This window comes from Pezoporus wallicus, unplaced genomic scaffold, assembly GCF_028554395.1.
Source record: "Pezoporus wallicus isolate ANWC-B61680 ecotype Strahan unplaced genomic scaffold, APGP_CSIRO_Pwel_v1 contig_229, whole genome shotgun sequence".
Lineage (NCBI taxonomy): Eukaryota > Metazoa > Chordata > Aves > Psittaciformes > Psittacidae > Pezoporus > Pezoporus wallicus.
Window position 1 is genome coordinate 2,840,699 of NW_026638360.1, and position 19,315 is coordinate 2,860,013.

Here is a 19,315-nt window from a genome sequence, read left to right on the forward strand (position 1 = left end):
AATTCAGAGGGAGGTTTCAGAATGAAACAAGAGGCTGATAGCCTCTTTCTAAAGGATCTAGCAAGCAAAAGAGGAGGAAGAGGTATGGTACTACAAGACTGAGGAACAACATGGGATGGATACAGACATATGCACACAAGCACTAAAGTTTTGCATACCCCATGTGAAGGGAAGACCAGATGGAAGACAAAAGTAAATAAAAATCAGACCCAAGGTGGGTTTTACAACAGGTAAGTCATGGTCTGTACAGATGATACTCTTTGGTGAAATACTTCCCTAGACAAAGGCGTGGCAGTAGTTCTCATCTATCTGGACTTCACGGAAAATATCTGCTAGTGGAAAACTGGCAGTTAAGCCAGTAAAGCTGAAGATTGGTGTGAGCACTGAAGATGAGTAGCAACATGACTAGAGAGGAGCTGGTAGCAGGCAGCATTGAAAGGAGGACAGGATGAAACTCCTTTCCATCTGACTGGTTTTCTTGTTTCAGGCTTCTAAACAACCTTAGCACAGAAAACCCGGGGATATGCTAATGCAATATTTTGGTGACAAAGGGGAGATCATTGCCCACAGGGTGGAATACTAAAATATAAAGGAAGGAATAGGTCACTATGAGAAGCCAGGCAACTGAAAACAAATAATAGACAACAGCCCAGAAACTAGAGTCTGACAGCCAGGAACAAATAGCTTGAATTCCTCTCACTCATTAGAAGAATAGCAACTGAAACTGGAGGGGGAGAAATTAAAAGACTTGGGTTCATCATCCCCACTGTGGTTTCCTACCTAACCTAGTGCTGGGCTGGATGGGACTGCCTGACAATCACAGGTATAACATTGGTTTAGCCTTGCTATTCGGGGAGTGAGGCCATATCCCTCCCCTTCTGTATGCTGCCCAGTAGTCTCCCTAACAAATCAATTTCTCCTTACGGGCTGTTCTTTTGAGATCATGCTTACAGCACCTGGGTTCACATCATATAGTGAGTTGATTTTCACTGCAGCCCTGTAAAATAGAGCAGGGGGAGAGAGGGGTGAGACTAAGACACAGATATCTTTCTAGTTTTAGTATTACAAAATGCCCAAGTAATGAGTTTTGTTACCTAACACTCAGTATACTCAGACAGTTCCATATTCCTCCAAAGGAGACCCCAACATCTCACACCATCCAAAACATGAGGAGCACAGAGCACAGAAAGCGGAGGTGGCCAGTTTGGCATCGCTTCACAACTCCATGTGAGAAGTAGGTGCAGGGCTTACTGCAGGTCTTCCCTGGGGCTGCAGAAGCTTACATTTCTCAAACACAGCAAGACTTTTTATGAACATATCTTTCCTTGGTCTTGCTCTGAGAAATAACCAATTTTGCTGAAGCTTCTGCTTAAAAAAAAAAACAAAAAAAAAAAAAAAAACCCTGGGGCAGACATTTGGCATGAAGATACTCAGCTGGAACACTCAGTGTCTGGCAATACTATGAGCAGCTGAGATGGAAGGCCTCGGTCAGCAGTGTGTGTCTCTGCTGTTCACAGGGGCACCCCTGTTATCCCAGAGGAGCAGCTCGTTGCCACAGGGGGTGTGTGGCCGCTGCAAGCCTGGAGGTTTGCTAGCCCTTTCATGCCCCTTGGCAGAGACCAGAGCTGTCAGAGCATCAGTGTTGCCTTCTGCCTGAATAATGGCATTTCCAGCAACACAGCTGCAAGGAGGCAGAGGTCTCTCATTGATCAGGAGGTAAGAGCTACTTACTCTATTAAGGCTGCTTATTGGAGGAGTTTGCTCAAGCAATCCCTGTCCAAGAACTAGCTCTCCGTAATGGACCTGTCCTACAGTGAGAAGCCTCCCACCAGGACCCTCTGGGCTCCAGATGCAGGTATTAGAATCTGAATTTCCAGAGCATTTAGAGTCATTCTGGCCAGTAATCACCTTTTTTACTCAGACAGCAGCACAAAGCAGTGCGGGAGAGCACGTTGCCCCAGCACACTGGGAATGAGGGTGCTGGTGCAGCTGTGGCAGCCCAGGGTGCAGTGCTTGTCCCCGGCATCTCCCTGCCTCCTGTGCAGACAGGAGCTGGAGGGGAGAGCCAGAACTTGTGCATGCCCGGGCCAGCCATTTGCTCAGCAGCCTGTGCTGCTGGGGCAGGAATGGCAGAGCCCTTCCATGGTGGTTTCCAGGGCAGGATGCTGCTTTTTTTAAATGATACCCATGTGGCTGGGTCATGTCTGATCTCTGCTTTGGGAGGAGTGTAGTCAATACTTAGAGACTGAGAGCTTCCAGCTGCATGGCTGTGATGTAACTGGTCTCTTTGCACACACTGCATCCAGCCAACAAGTGCTGATACTTTTTTTCCCCTCTCTGTTTGGGGACCCAGACTTTAAAAAAAAAAAAAAAAAAGGCCCCCAAAACAAGGAACAACCCCAAAACCACCACAGTGCTGCTTTGGCAGGAATTGAAATAACTTGCCAGCTAAAGCTGCAAAACATTACATTCCTCTTCTCTGCATCCTAACAAAGATCTGCTACCCGGGACTTCTGCTCTGAGGTGATTTGCAGATATGTTTCCCTGTGGAAAAGGAAATGAAACTCGTGGGCTCCAGCCACAAAGCATTTCACTCTTATGAGCAGTGTATGCCTCAGGTCTCCAGGTTTTGAAAAGCTTAAGGCAAAACCCCCAAAATCCTAAAAAAGCAAGTCTGTTTAGACTAGGTGGGTCAAAGAGGGAGGCTTGAGCCTTTAGGGAAAGAGAGAAAGAAAGAGAGCTTTCCATCTGTCCTCAGAGATGGAGGCAAGCAGAGCAAGAAATAAAAGCTGTGGGTATGTGGTCAGGACTCGGCATCAGCCTTCTCCCTTCACTTCAGTTTTACAAGGCACACCAGCAAAGCAAGGCTGCCCCACTGCTCTGTGCCAAAGCATCAGCACAAGGCTTGCTGCCATCAGTGAGACTTGCCAGCTATGCCCAGGTCCTTGCCCCTCTCCTTGGGGGGACACAGGATGGGACAAGACTAGCACCAGAGCCAGGCACAGGCAGGAGCAACTGTTTCATGGTGTGCTTTGACGTTGTGGCACAGAGGAGCTGTCTGCCTCCCAGCACACTGTGAGGGATGGATGCCCTGGGGAGGAAGGAAGACAGCTCTTGGCCAGGTGTCCTGAGGCATGGGGCAGGTGGGAAGTTTGCCAAGTGATGACAAGGTGTTAATTAAAATTAGTAATGAAGGTTGCAGCAGTAAAATCCATCCTTAGAGCAGATGGAATCAATTTGTGGGGCAGCAGTCCCAGCCCACCCAGGACATGCCCATCTGAGCAGGGGGACAGCTAATGCCCCATTCAACCACTACAAAGGGGTGCATGAAAGACCCATGCTGGTACTGCAGCCAGCAGAGCTGTCAATCCTCCTTATTTCCCAGGATGTTGCATACAAGCCAAAAACCCACGTCTGTAGCCTGACCCAGAAAACTGTTGTTCCCTCTCATCTTCACACTGCTAGTGCAATTGCCCACCCTCACTCCTGAAGGCAGGCAGGTTTCTGTGCCAGACCTGCCTCCTGTTCCTTGTGGACCTTGTAATGATGGAGCAAGAGTTGGGGGCTGGAAAACCTGTGCTCAAACCAACCATTTGTTCTGTACCTCTGTTTCCCCATGCAGGGGTAATATTTACATCTCTTTGTGAAACATCCGGACCCTCTGGAAGAAATAGCACTGTTCAGGAGAGACATTAAAACAAAACAAATAGGCAAGGAGAACATTAAACTAGCCCAGAGAAATGTTGACATTACCAAGTGCTCATTCAGACAAAGAAACACCTCCTGCCAGCAGACCTTCTCACAGGTGACGGATGTGCCAACCAGTTTAGTGGCTGCACAGACCAGAACTGAGGCAGATGCTCCAGCTGCAGGCCTCAAGAGACCACCTGCACATTCCCTCCACAGAGTCTGTTTGGCTGTTTTGGGGAGACACACACCTTAGCTTGCAGGGTGACTCTTACTGCAGGCAAGACGGGAGCTGCAGTAATGGTCTGTAGCTTAGACTACCTGCTCCCTGGCTTGGGGTGGATTGCCCTGTTCTCCCTGTTGCATCCACAAGCCGGTTTCTCCCAGCACAGATGCTGTCGCTTTCTGTCTCCCTACTGAGACTGATAAGGGCTGCATGGCTTTGATGTGACAGCTCTTTGGCCTGCTTCCCCACAGAACTGAGATGGCAATGAGGTGTAGGGAACCCTATAACATCAGGGGCTGAGGCTGGCAAGACAGCTTGCTGATGCAAGAGCTGCTGCCTTATTAATGCGGGACCTTGCACTGCAAGGACATCCCTTGCACTCCTGAAGGGACAGTCACCAAGTGCATTGCCCTCCTCCTCCTCTCCAGGCTACTAGAAATGCAGGAAGAATCTGCCTGACAGAAAAGGCCAGCACCCACCCCAACCCATTCCTAATTCTTCCAGCAAACACCACCAGCATGGTAACTAAAGAGCCTGACTTTCCCAGTCCACACTGGTATTCCATGCAACCTGCTCTATTCCTTCACACAGGGATAGAGGGTCTTGTGTCCAGCCCTTTTTGAAGGTGCTTGGCAATGCAGCCAGCAGCCACCAGTTGTCCCTCTCGCAGGGGGCAGCTCCCCATAGGTTTCACCAGGCAAGTACTGCAGCATGAGCTGGATATGCAGACGCCAGTTCTCCCTGGAGTGGATCAGCCACACTAGTGTTTCAGCATGCAGGGCTGTGCTTCCCTGCTCAGCATCAGGTGCCCTGCGTGTCCTCCGGATGAGGGAGCAGCAGGTTCCCACTGTTCTTACCGCTGTACAATTCCAACTCCACACTTCAGCACTAGGACCCTCCACACTCTTCCCCGACAATGGAAAGGCAGCTCTCGGCAAGGCTCATCAACCATCTTTCTGTCACTAAATGCCTTATTATGTTCAATTAATGGACTGAGAGCAGCTACAAAGTCATTCTCGTGAACCGATGGAGGCAGCTGGGTTACTTCTAGTGACTTTCTAATGCTGCCAGCTTCATTACTAAGTGCAGCTGTGCAAGGGGAAAGTGAGAGGGAAGGCAGACGGGGAAGTTGAAGCAAATGAGTTAGCTCAAATCCAGCATCGTGCCTTTCAAACACCCACAGGCAGCATGGCAAAGAGCTTCCTGCCATCACTGGGGCCAGCACGTCCCTTTGAGGGGCACTCGAACACTGGTCACCATCCACAATTAAAGGGAGTCGGTGGCTCCAGCCCTGCCCATGCAGATAGGTCTCTACTGCCATCTCTAACGTTTTTATTATTAATAATACAACAAGAGGAAAGAGAGATAAGAGCAAACTGTCAGAGTAGGCTGAAACAGCTAATTTGACTGTAGCCAAACTGCATTCAGATGTGCAAAGCAAGAGAATAATTTCCGCTCTCTGATCTCTCAAAGATCATCCTCTTAGATGTCATGATTACATTTGAAAACAGTTTGATGGTACTTGAAGTCAGTTTCCCTTGACAATTAACCTATATGTGTGCACCCTTCATGACTTCTTGCTGCCATACAGGTGTGTGTTTTGAACCACTACTAGACTTCTCACATCCACAGCTGAAAAAAAATACTAGATATTAAAGGGTTCCTAAGCCAGTCCCAGACAAAAGAACACTGGTCTCATTGGAGCATGGCACTGAATTAATCTGCCTTTAGTAATGCCTTGTTACCAAAAATAAGAGAGTTACTGATGGCATTTATGCAATCAATTCTTTCACTGTGCTAAGGCAGTTCCTAAGGACCCAGTGATAATGAATTTGTTATAGCTTATTAAAAAAAATAATTAAAAAAGCAGCATTTCATGTATTTTAAGTCCCTCTGCCTTATTTCCCCTCTGCAGAAAGTGTGGTGACCTTCTACCAAAGGACATCTGATTTTTTTTTTTTTTTTGAGGATGTATGTATCTACAAAAGAAGTAGATACATAAATTTTGGGGCCAAATTCATCTGCATGAATGGACCTAAGCCCTTTGAAGTAAAGGGTGAGGGTGAGGCAATTGCTTAGATTAATCCTAATGACCCAAGCCAGCAGTAATGGACAAATCCTTTCAGGGTTTCCAGTTCTTGAGCCTGTTGTTTTTGAGCAGCTGTTACTTTTTGGAAAGGCAAAATGAAACCCCAAGGATTTTCCTTAAAACAATTTACATCCATCCTAAGAGGAAAACACTCTGCTTTAAATATCAACGAAGGACTGCCCAGCATATCATGGCTATAGCTCTGAGGGACACTTGCAGCTCTTTCATGAAAGCCCCTTCTAAATGGTCTTACCGGGACCCTTGCTGAGGCCTGGCAGGAGTTAGGAGGACAAACATGGGCTCTTGGAGTAAAAATTTCAAATAAAAATCAAATCATGAAAACTTTCCTTAGAGAGGAAAGGCAGTGCAAGTACTGCATGAGGGGGAAGAGGCAAGTAGCCACATATCCATCCGCTCCAGCTTCGGGTGATGAGGAGAGGCCCCAGCCACACGACGCAAGAGCTGATGGGAAGCTGCTGCCTTCCTGCCCCTTCCCTTTTCTTGTTCACCCAGGAAAGCCTCTCCTGTTTGCAGAAATGAGGAAAGCAACCATCAATGAACCTCAGTCAACCACCAAAGGAGAATGATGGGGGTAAGCAGCTTCTCTGGAGGTTTCACTGGTCTTGTATCCATCAAGGGCCAGGCTTCACTCTTATGCCCAAGTGTACAGCAGCACTCCAGCACTGCCAGTCCCACTCTCACATTTGCTTCCAGTTATTTTGGCACAATTCAGGACACAAGCTGTCTGCCTGTGAGGTAGTTTCATAATCCTCGCCCTCTTCCCCCTCCTTCTCCCTCTGCTCCACCTACAATTTACCTTTTATCAGCAGAGAGGACTTTTCATAGCACCACCTAAAAGAGCAGCAAAGGGGGTTGCTGCACATGTAACCCAAAGGAAAACATGAGATGCTGTTTTCCATTTCAGCCAAAATATCTTTTTAATACCATGCAAGCTGGGAGCGTCTTTGAAGCTTTGTTGTTTCTTAAGCAGAGGGGGAAGCACTAAAGGTTGAATTTGAACACTAAAAACATTTCTTTGAACTGGCAAGATTTACCAATGTGCACACGGCTCCCAATACAGATGCATGCTTGGAAACATAAGAATAAAAAAAAAAAAAAGGAAATGGAAAACACATCTATTCTCCCTCGGTTCCTGTCACCATTTGATTCCACAGCACTGCAGTTTTACCAGGGAAATTACTGGGGGAAAGGGAGTTGGATAGCATTTCCCTGACAGCAGCTTGTCACCCTGTTCTTTGAGTGTCAGGAAAAAGAGCTGAATCTTATGTCTTTAAAGGGCTGTTCTGTCACAGCAGAAGAGGAAGACACACATCTGGCTTCCCTGGGGCCACGTGCTCATCCCCTCTTTTCCCTCACCAGAGGTGCTGCCAACACATGTGGCAGACCCACAGCCTATATTCCCCCAGTCCCTTGGCTGCCCAGACCCAGGCTGTCTGGTTTCTCTTCAGCCCAGGCCCAACCAATATCTCACCATCAGCTGCATCCAGGGGCACTGCACCTCTGCAGTGGATGGAGAAATGAGCAGGGATGCTCAGTTCTATTATCACTTACCTTACCTTACCTTACCTACAGCATGACTTTTTGCCTTCTCTACTAGCTTGGCCCCAGCTAGCGCAGAGAGAAAATCAGAGTCAGATTCTCTGACATCCCACCTTTGCCTGATGACGTGTTACATAATATAAAAGGGGAGAATAAGAAATGTTTCTGATGAAAACAACAGCACAAGGTTCCCTCAGTGAAAGAGGCGGCACACAATCCCTGACAGCCTTCTGGGACAACTCAGTGCAACCTTTTTATGGCCTTAGAGAGGAGGCTCCATCTGTCTTACCTGGAGTGTACAGCACTGACACAAGCTTGTGGTGCTCCAAACTGATGGGTCCAAAAAGCCTAAGTATTACGAATCCAGAGCTGACACTATACAAACCCCCCATTGACTCTAGCCCATGTTAATCTGGACAGGGTCACGATTGCTCTAGCAGCCCCTGGTATTAGAGCACCACAAAACCCACTGCTGCTGAGCCACTGCCACACATGCTTTGAACCCAAAGAGCAAGACCTCCCAGACAATTCCATTTCAGAAGGAAATATCCTTCAGGCTGTAAATAACCTTATTTTTCAAGCCCCCTCTTTCTAAAAATGAAATATCCCAAACCGTAGCAAGCATCTCTGGAAGAGCAGGTTTAGCACTCGGAGATGAATGGATGCAGTTCACAGCTGCCATCAGGTTATCTCCTGCAGTGTTTCCCTGGCAACCAGTAAGCTCAAGGCCTGGTGACAGTTGCAAAGTGTAATAGTTTTTGAAAACCAAAATATACATATTTTGTCAGTTAGTGTTGTGCTTCCCTTGAGATAGGCCAAAGGATCAAAAAGAAACTCCACTGAGAGCTGATTAGTCTCCATGTAAATAGGGCAGTCAAGAAACTTACCAAAATACACCTGCACCTGGGGGTTAGCACTGTGTTTCCATACTGCTTGCACACCCAGACAGCCACCCTTTACTGAGGGACCTCCACATATCGTTTTAAAGTATAATTAAGGGAAACAAGCTACATGTGGAACATGCTCAGGAACTACCACACAAACACAAGGCTAGAAAGCCAGAAAGAGTCCAAGATGCAGTGGGGAAGATCAGAAAAGAAAAGACTTGCCTGAGGCAATGGAGAGAGTGAGCAGCAGTTCCTTGATCAGGGCTGTAAGGTCTCTTCACCTCCAACCATCCTATAGGCAGTCCAACCAGCTAATCTCACACTTTTCCCAAAAGAGTTGAGTCCTCAAATGTTCCTATAGGACTGTATGTATGAAAACTCAGCATGGGCACTAAGGTATACTTAGATACATGCCCTCTAGCTTATCTTGTGACTAGCTACAGCTGTTGTGGGAGGAAGCTCAAAAAGGCAATCAACTCATGTTCCCGCACCTTTCCAATTCTTGCTGCAAGGAATGCACTAAGTTATGGGCAAGAAATAGTTTTTGGTGTTTTTTTTTTCCTATTCCTAGCCTCTACTTGGAACATTTGTGAGGTAGCAGCTCCAAGTGGTTTCTAGCTCCTCTATACAGTCACTCAAAGCAACCATGCATTGGACCCTCAGCACCAAGGCTAGGTCAGCTTTTTTCTACAGGATCATTTCTCTATTTTTCCATCCATTATTCCACTGGAGCTGCTGTCCTTTGAAAATTACTTTCCAATATGAAGTTTCCCATCTATTTATGAACAGCAGCAGGTGTGTGAAGAATTACCCTCCAGGAGCTGCTGCTCACAGCTTAATAACAGGGTTACTGTTTCTTCTCAGATGAGGTACTGATGTGTGAGTTGTAGCTTTCAAGATGAGAAGGTTTTGCGAAAACAAACTTCTGGTGGTGATTACATCAAGGGCAAGAAACTCAAAGCTCTCCTGCAGCATGGGCAGAAGTTGGCTGCAGAAACCTAAACATCTGAGCATGTGTTTCTTCCCCTCCCTCCTCTCTGTCCCTCATGCTCAGCTCCTGGATCTGTGAACAGGAGCGCCTGAAATCCTAGCAACCTGATCAGGTGTTATTCTACTCCACAAACATTTGCCTCTGGGAGAATAAGGAAGTACACATCTGGCTCCATTGCAAGCCATATCTTTAAGCTCCTCCCTGTGGCTGTGCCCTGTGAAGGCTCAGGCTGGGTGATGGAGCAGCTAAAGGATTTGGGCAGCTAAAGTCTGCTTCGCCTGGCTCCTTGGCTTTGAGAGACTGCTGAATAGTAAAGTGTAGACCACCCCCTTGTCCCTAGCAATATGTTGTGGTCAAATCACAGAGTTATGGGCATAACACCAGGGCTGTGTTGTTCTTGGTGCTCTTGACAGGCAAAAGAAAAGCAGATGGTGGTGGCTTCCTCCTTAGGCATGTGGCTTATGTCAGCCATGCAGTCTGGACAAGACAAGAGGGTCCTCCAGAGAAATGCTCCCTCCTGGTGCACATGAGCTGCTGTGTGGTCCCTTTAAGACAGTTTTACTGCTGTGGAAATATTTATAGGAGGCTCATCACCATGGTATCTGAGCAGTACTGCCTAATAGGGCTTATGAAATGTGCCCAGCTGTATTTGTTATTAATTTCTTTAAGGGTGGATTTCTTGACTTTTTGTTTTTTGTTCTCTGCTTCAATTTGGGTGTGCTGCTTGTGTGTGTAGCACCTTTCATAGTGGTGTCCCTTGAAGGCACCGTGGAAGAGATGAGCATGGAGAGCGAGGATAATTAAAGGAAACCTGTCAGCTAGTTCCATTCCCAAGGTTTAGAGGTGGTTTAAAAAAGGAAGGAGGTAGAGAGGCAGTGATATTATTAAAGCCATCAGGAATTAAAATGCTTTCATCATTTAAAAATAAGAATTTAATGAAATGGGTAAGTCACCATTGTGATGAAAGGAGGAAAGTGACACTGAGAAGTCAGTGACCACTTGGACAAAAAAGAGTGAAGAGAGGGGTAATCAGCAGTGGTACCAGCCAGGATGAGGGATGCTTTCAAAGCATATGAAAAGCAAGCTAGGATTTTTTTTGGTTGTTGTTCATTTTAGCTAGAAAAGTTTGTATTGGCAGTGGTCCTAGAGTAATAAACCCTGATGAAAAACCAGAGTCAAAACTATGACTTTTCTTTGAATAGACAATTTTGCTGGTGCAACTGCATACAGCTGAATACTTCCATTAGCCCCTTGGCTAGGTCTGGCCAGCTGGCAGCTCCCTTTTGCCAAGGAAACCTTTTGTGAAGACAAAAAAAAAGCACATTGCAAAAGGGAAGTGGAGTGGAGCAAATCCTTGCTGCAAGATCACAGTCCTCGGGAAGTATTTTATGGTTTTAGCATTTGCACAAGGGGATTGTTGGAAAAGGCTCTCGATATGCATCCATGCTCTGTGTCACTTGATGTGACAGCCTGGAGGGTTGTTCTGCTAAGCACCTGGATCAAAGCATCCCAGCTATGTCCACAATTCTGGCCTTTCCAGCTCTTCCCAAACAAATCCACATCGCCCTTCCAGCAATTACCATGCCCCTGACTCTCCTACACTACATGCACTCCTGGACGTAGTGTGACTGTCACTAGAACAAAAAACCACTTCTAACAAGAAGCGATGGAGCCAGAAATACAGGGGATTGTCCCACGATTTTGACGTACTCTGTTTGCAGTAGGAGGCAACAGAGGGGCAAATACCTGCTGCACTCCACTTGCTTGAAAGCTCCAGATCTTGGAGGCTCTGAGGCTAGAGCACAAATCCCATGCTGTTTCTGGTGTATGATGCAGGGACGAGACCCCCTCTTCCTAGAGTGCCTGCCCTCTTCCTGGCCCAGATATCACATCCTCCATGGTCAGCAGGACAGGTCCACCACCAGAAGCCACATTTTGCATCCCAGCAAGCCTCACTCCCTTTGGGCTTGTCTCTCCTGGGGAGAAAACAAGGGGGCCAAGCACCCTGAAGTTTGGATAGGGAATAGCATGTGCGAGCATGCCAGCCTGCAGCAGAGGGCAGCTTATTCCGCTCATCCCTTCTCCATGCTTCAACTGCCTGAAACTCAGCTCTGGTTGTTTCTTCCCTTGCTTGTGAGCACAGACCTGGCTTTGACTTTCCTTTGCTTTCCAGGTGCTATCAAAGTCACTAATTTGTCACATCCTGGGGTAATGGGAAACGATTCCATCTTATTGTGGTTATGGGAGATGGCCAAGTTAGACCTGCAGATTTGCCTCTGCTCAGTGCCACCTTCCAAACTTTCCACAATGGAGTCTTTATGCTGTGTCTGAAAGGTGCAAGAAAGTCAGCCCAGATCCTGAGAAAAGCCTGACAGGTTACTCTTGCTGGCCCATGTGAATGTCCCTGTAACCCCTTAGCTTTTAAGTGGCAGAAGTCAGATCCTGAAATAGACTGCATAAATAGTCATTTTGCAGCCCTATTTAGGCCACAGGACTCCTTGCACAAATCCTTACAGTGAAATCAGGTTACCTACAGAGTCAAAAACTGCCTTGCAAAAGGTGAAGATAGGGTCCAGCTCAAGGACTGAAAAATGAGCTGGGAAGTGGTGCAGTGGCACACCTGCAACATTGGTGTTTAGAAGCAGCCAGCATGAACACGAAGCCTGGGGCTCTGCTTTCTGTAATCATCTCCTGCTTGCAAACACAGACCTGAAACATGCCCTCAGCTCATCACTGCCTACTTGGAGGACCTGCTAGCAAGACCGCTTCGGTAGCTCCTGAGCAGCCAAGCGGCAAGGATGTGGCAGAGCACTTGCTGAAGCAGCAATGGCTGAGGACATGAGAGCGCGTTTGAGCAGGAAGTCTGTAGGTGAACCTGGATGGCCTCATCTTTTCCTGTCCCTTCAGCACGCCTGGCGAAGCACCTGAAATGAGAGAAGACAGCTCTGACCTGGAGCAGCTGAGGAGCACACACGCACGTGAGAAGCTGCCAGGTCGCAGCTGCCTGCACTGTGGGCGACATCATGCAGCATCAGTGGCTGCCTGATGCCAGGGGAGCCAGTGACTCCACTGCCACTCCTGTGCTGAGCTCTGTGAGGGCAGCATGAGGGAGCTTCTCCCAGGCCCTCTTCCAGCATCCTCCCATCAGCTAACACAGCGTCAGGGTGGAAAGGAGATTGACAATGCTCTCTGTCCGAGGAAAAGCACTGGATGATTTGCATGCTTCTTGGTCCAGGGATTATCCTCAGTTTCTTTGCCTGGGAGGAGCTGTCATTATTACTCTGTGGTCTGATCCTCCACCAGCTCCTTCTTGCGTGTTTCCCTTGCTCTTATCTTTATAATCCTCTGCTGCTGATCTTCAACAGTTACAGTCTGAGATTGAGAGACTTGCAAGACTCAGAATTGTTTTAACTCTTTCTTCCCAACAGAAGGCTCATTTTAAGCTGTCTATGTGACAGTGCTAATGGTACCCAAGCTCTCCCAGACAGCACATACCCTCTCCTGTCCTCTGTTAGCTTGGCTCCTCCAGCACCTCAGAATGGGTACAAGGCAGCATCATTTCCACTCTCCCTGTCCTTTTCATTTAGCTTCAGCTTCAGATCTACAGCCCTCCTTTCCCTCACATCTGCTGCTTTCCTGCCTTGTCTACATCCTAGTGCCAGACCAGGGACCAGCTCCTGCTCCCTCCTGGCAGCCATTTGTCCCATGGGCAAACAGCTTTCTCACAGGCTGTGGGAGTCTTGCTCACCCTGGAGGGATGATGGCAGGCAGACTCACCTTCCCCAAAGGGAAATGTTGCCATGTTTTCTCCCAGCTCCCTGGCAAGCCCTGCCATCCCTGTCCCCTCAGGCTCAGCTACAGGGAGACAGGCAGAGGTGGTGGCACAGGTGTTTGAGGTCTTGCTTTTGATCTAATCAAATCCATGTTTTGTTTTCCACAACACAATCCTTTAAGGAGCTCATAACCTGGGATAAGCTACATTCCATAGGCTGCTAGGTTATTCCACTTGGAAGTGTGTGGATAAAATACCACTATTTTACAGCAGCTATTCTAATTCAGCAGGTAAAACATTTTCTGATTTGCTTAGTTGTTTCCCAAACATCTTGAAGTGGTGTCATTTCAAGAGGAATTTCTGTTCTGAAAGAGAAAGAGACATCCAAAGAATGCAAACGGAATGATACTTTAAACCTCAGATACCCACTTTTCTTCAAGTCCAAATCTTTAACTTGGTCACCAAGCAGGAAAAAAAAAAAAAAATTAGATTATCACACAGCCTTATTCTGTGAAAAGAAAAGTATTAACAAGGGCAAGACAATTCTGTGCAACTCTCATCCTCACCTTAGCACAATTCTTTCTAAAAGCACCCAGGACAGATTAAACATATGAACACTCACAGCACCTCAAATGGGGAATGTGATTAGTAACTGATTTATGTCTTCTGGAAGCAATGCAAAGACAACTTAAGCAGCAAACAAAAGGTAGAGTTTTTATCTGCTTTGTTTGATAGCTTTGTTATCTGCTCTTCTCTCTGCAAACACACTGGCAAGATCCAATAGCAGGGGATTTTAACAATCTTGTGTTCATTAAAATAGTCATTTTCTTACCATTTATTACATGCAATTTCATAATCCTCTTAGTCTGCCATGTAGTGCTGACCCCACTGCTCCTTTGTATTGGGGATGACACTTAGTTTGGCTCTGTTTTCCATTCTCTTATCTCGTTTGGGGAGAGAAAAGTCCTTCCATGGAGATGTGTGCCTCAAATCACTTTCAATGCCTCAGTATGGACTTCTTCATCCAGTCCTCCCAAGGTCTGGGGTAACATCTAACCTACAATGCCCACAAGCAAAAGGGGTGAGTACACGCTAACCTGGCAACATTTGGTATTGCTGAACACAGGAAAATGTTTTCAGCATCCTTTTTTAACCTCTTCCTAAAGCACCTACTATACTGCATAGATTTTGTCTGCACAAGCATACCTGCCTGGATAGGAGAGACTTAGTTACAGCAGGAAATTGCTGTGTGGATGTGATTTGAATTTCTTTGCTGCCAATCATCACAGGCAAAACAACAGGAATAGCATTTGTGTATTGACATTGGGGATTTTGCAGCATAATGCATAATTCAGTCGGTTAGGTGTGCAATATTTCTCTCCTGATGCTACTAATTCTCACCAGCAAGACTCACCCTCTCACCCTCTGATTTGCTTTTAGCTGCTGCTTCCATCAGGCAGTCCACAAGGATGCAAAGAACATTGTAAAGAGCTTACAGTTATATCAGATCCCACAGAAACAGGCATACCATGCAAGTCCCTCCCACCCCAATCGTGTATTTCATAACAGGGGATGGAATTTGTTAGCATTTTTACATTTACCTCTCCCCATTAGGTTCCTTTGAAGCTGCTCAGCTTTTCGAGGGGGTTTCAAATCCCAGCACACTGGCAGGGTGTACATGCTCAGTACATGCTCAGCCCATTCAGTGGTCCCTCTTTCAAATGCTTTTGGTTACTAAACAGGGAATCATATTTGTTCAGATGACCTGGGAGCCCACCCTCATGTGAATTCACCTGAAAGGAGAGTTTATCCATCTCCTCTATTATGTTTGCCTAACTCCAGAGATAAGCTGGTTCCTTTGCTGGGGGGAGGAAAGGGAGGAGGAAAGGAGGATGAGGAGAGAAATTGATACAGGCGTTGTTTGTCAAAATGTTAGGTGACTTGGTGCATTCTGAAGCACTGGGTAACACAGGCAGGCTATTGAAAAGGCATCATTTTGCAGAACCTGATGAGCTCAAATTGAAGGAGACACAGCTGTGAAATGCAGCTGTTGACGCGGGAGTCATGGACACCACAGAGACGATCAATGTGATCAAGCAATTGCCAAATTTATTACAAAGCCTTAACTCCTTATATACTATTTCTTACATGCACTTACAGTGATTTGGCATATTATGATTGGATACATGTCTTGAAGACCCTTAGTGACTAACATATAATTGGTTAAGCACAGGTGTGAGAACTTGACCTCGAAAGCTTGCCAACAGTCCACAGTTTTCATTAACTCAGTGAATTCCAGATTCTTCTTATCTTGCTTGCTTAAGCTTCTTCGAGCCTCTCACGGCCTTGCTGTATCTTTCAGGATTATTCAGAGTTCATGTACTAATTATGCATTCTCCCGTGAGAACACTGTCTCCACACGTGGCAAACAAGGAACTTCCACCAAAAAACAAAACAAAACAAAACAATCAAAACCAAAACAAAAAAAAAGCCCAACAAACCCAAAAACAAACCCCCACCAAAACCACACCCACTTGTGACTAGGTGAGCACAGTCCTTCCCAGCTAGGTGATATTCTCCTTCAGCAACCTCACGGGTGCTCAGATCACCCAAGAAACCCAAGAGATAGTTTGCCACAGGGAATAAGCTCCACTAAACCCCCAAAATACAAAGATGACAGGAGTAGGACATCCCCATTCCTCTTGTACTGGAGTGCCACCAGGAAAACCTGCCTTGTCCTGTGCTCCCCACCAGCCAAGTCTCAGGGGCATTAGGGTTTATTACCCCTGTGTCATGCCTGCTGTCTCTGCTTGCAGGTGACATGGGGAGTCTAGGTGATGTGCCCAGTGGCACTCCTGATGCTTCCCCTTATCCCAGGAGGACCAGGGCTGCTACAACACGCTTCAGACAAGGCCAAGTGCCTGTCACCAGCAGTGCTGGATTTTTCCCCAGGACCTGTGAAGGACAAGCTGTCCTCTCCCCCATGCCCCAGCATGGTGAGCCCCGGTCCTGCCTCCAGCATCAGAGCCTTGCCCTCTCCATGCACCTTGGCTCTGTCCCTCTGATTTAGGGGAGCCAGTGTGTGCTCTGCTAGCTTCAGTCGCCATGTGGCATACTGTGGCTGACATAAGCAATAAGGGACTGGCGTGAAAGCTAGCACATTATAAATGATTTATTGGTCTAATAAAGAACCTCAAATTACCCACCACCTTCTTCCTTTCCCCCCTCACCCCAAGGACAAATAGAGCTACTGTACAAACATTTTCTACCTCATATTGTGTAATGCCACAGAGAAGAAAAACAAGTATACAGCCCCCCAGAGAGCCACACTGCTGGCTGCCCCCCTGTTCCCATCAGCACCCTGGTAGACAGCAGCCTTGGACACTGCAGCACAGGCATCATTGTCACACAGCTGGGGCAGGAGCAAATTGCTCCACTCTCGGTGATGGGAACCATTTTGCTGCTCTTCCCACCCTTCCCATGGCTCTTGCCTCTGGCATCCCAGAGAAAATGAGTGACCTGCCCTCTCCCAGCAGCCTCGCCATTCCCTTTGGGCTACCCACAGCCAGGGGTGTCCTCTCCTGCCCAGCTGTATAATCCCTGCCTCTCACCCTGTGCAGGGATGGGGCTCTCATGGTCATGGGTTTATAGCCCCAGAGCCGACAAGAGCTGGGTTGTGCTGGAGGGAGGGCCAGGCCAGCAGCTGGAAAACCTCATTTATTTTAGGAATGGAGGATTTTGTGCCCCCCGATGTGGGACCCCTGATAGCTCATCTGTGCTCCCACTCACCATCCTCTTTTCTAATACATATACTATGCCATCACCATCCTTTTCACAGCAGTTGATACAAATCTTTGGTTGATAAAGCCTGGAGCTTGTTATCTACTATCAATCATGCAGCCTTTTCTGTTCTGCTCCTCAGGGACCTTCTCTCCTCTCAGTTTAGCCTAACCTCCTGCATGCACTTGTGCTGATTACTTACAGGCAGAGGCCCTTCTCAGGACACATTGCTATATGAGCCACTATAGGTGCTGAGAGAGCACAGGGTCCTTCCTGCCCCATGGTTCAAGTCTGTAAGTCCTGCCTCTCCTTCCAGCTCACTTGTTCAAGTCACAATTTCTCACCATACACAGAGCAGGAGTAATAGATTAACTCACTTTAGATGGCTTGCAGGCCTTAACAAGCAACCATTGCTAAAGGGCTCGTGGGGTTGCTGAAAGTGGCACTGTAAACCAGCAGAATATTATCATCCTCATCTGCTATTATCCTGAAGATTGTGAGGTCAGATGAGGTGAACTGAATACAACAAAAGAGTCTTAAATATGCAATGTCAAATTATTTGAAGTGCGGTAAAGAAAAAAAAAAAAAGAAAAACAGGGATGAAGAAAAGCTGCAGCAAAGTTGTCCTTCCAGGCATTTTTAGTTCAGCATGTGACAAGACCTCATTTGGCAGGGAACACAGGAGCCCTCCTGGGCAAGGTGGACATTCCGGGGTCCCCTACAACTCCTACGATGCTCACCAGGGCTGACAGTTTCCCATACACAAACCTGTACCTGAGCTCACCATGGCTCCTCAAGTTGCAATAGGTCAGCAGGACCCAAAAATGCTGTTCACCAGACAGGAAAAGAAGGGCTGGGGAGCAAGGAAGAGATCTGGGGAGGGAGAGACACCTATCTGGGGCCTGAATTGCTTGGCCAGGGTAAATAGAGAACAAAAATTCTGGGAATGATGTTATAAAATGAGTATTCTGAGTACTCGCATTCCTTGCGAGGCTGCCCTGTTTACAAGCACAGGGACTTTAGCCTCGGGGAAAATTAATACTGTTAGAAAACAGGACTGAAGAGACCCAAGATGTCTGCTGCACGCACTGTGTTGGTGCCCAGGCAGCCTTGGGCTACACACTGATCCATCCCAATAGCTAATAGTTTTCTCTTACCTCATCCTTAAGGCACACACTCATCTATACCTCAGCCTGTGGTAGAGCCAAGCCTACTAAGGGGAGAAACACATTCAAGGAGGAGACTTAAAAGCCTTCATCCTGTTGCCTCTAAGAGACCCAGCCCTCCCCATCTTGATTACCACACTTAGTGGGCACAGGGAGGACCTTGTTTGCAGACATCTTGGTAACAGCAGATCTCTATGCATAGTTTGTTTGTGTTTCCATGTGTTTTCTTCATTTGAATGGGAAGATGGCTGAGATACATTTTAGCAGCCATGCTACATTACAGTTTCTGATGGGCAGATCCTGGGACTGAAATCCCCAGCCCAGGAGCAAGAGAGAACCACACAAGAGGCCAGGGCTGAGCAGCTGGAGCTGAGTCAGAGCAGCTCCCCAGGCACATGCTTTTCCCGTGGGAATGGGTGTCAGCCAAGCTTCGGCAGGTGCATCCCAGCTCACTCCTCTCCCTGCCTCCCCAGCCACCAGTCTTGACCTGCTATCACTCTAACCCAGTGCCTCTGTCTTGCCACGGGTTTGCTTGAGCTCACACGCATGATAACTCCTTTGCCAGTTATTTAAATGAGTTTCACGCCTCATCCTGATTTCAGGCTTAAAGGGTCCTGTATAATCATGCATGATAAACACAGCAGAAGTCTATTTCCCCTTGCTGGGAGGCCTCAAAGTGATGGTTTTGGCTGGTGGAGAAAGGAGGTGCAGTCTGATTTTCTAGTTCTCTCCTACCCACTCCCCAGAGTGCTTGATTATTTTCCAGAGTAGAAAGATGCTTATATCCACACAGTGTCCAAAAACCTCCCCTGGGTATCTGAAAGAAGAGGGAATCTACACCTCCTATGCTCCTACATCTCATCTCTTTCACCAGAGAGATGCCAGCTCCTATCTCCATCAGCTTGTGTCATATTTTCAGACGCGCTTCCTGAAGCTTTCTGCCTTGTTGTCCCTCACATTGGAGAAGGCTTCCCATAAACATCTGAAAAACTGCTTCCTCCTTCCCCTCTAAATCCCTACTACAGCACACCTGAGGACTGCAAAATATTTCATAAACCCCAAGCTGTTGCTGTTCTGAGGCTACCGCAGATCATGCTGCTCTCTACAGACCCCTTGCCTTCCTTCTTGTGCTTGTTCCTCCTCTGCCTGGCGTCATC

The 19,315-nt window shown here is 47.3% G+C and overlaps 1 protein-coding gene across 1 annotated transcript in view; it reads right to left on the bottom strand.

The window, feature by feature from the left end:
- Nucleotides 1-14,837, bottom strand: part of IGSF3 (immunoglobulin superfamily member 3) — a 154,149-nt gene extending 139,312 nt beyond the window's left edge. The window contains exon 1 of the mRNA XM_057410503.1: nt 14,045-14,837. The gene's annotated coding sequence lies outside the window, so the exon portion shown is untranslated. The remainder of the gene's footprint in view (nt 1-14,044) is intronic.
- Between the last annotated feature and the right edge of the window lie 4,478 nt (nt 14,838-19,315).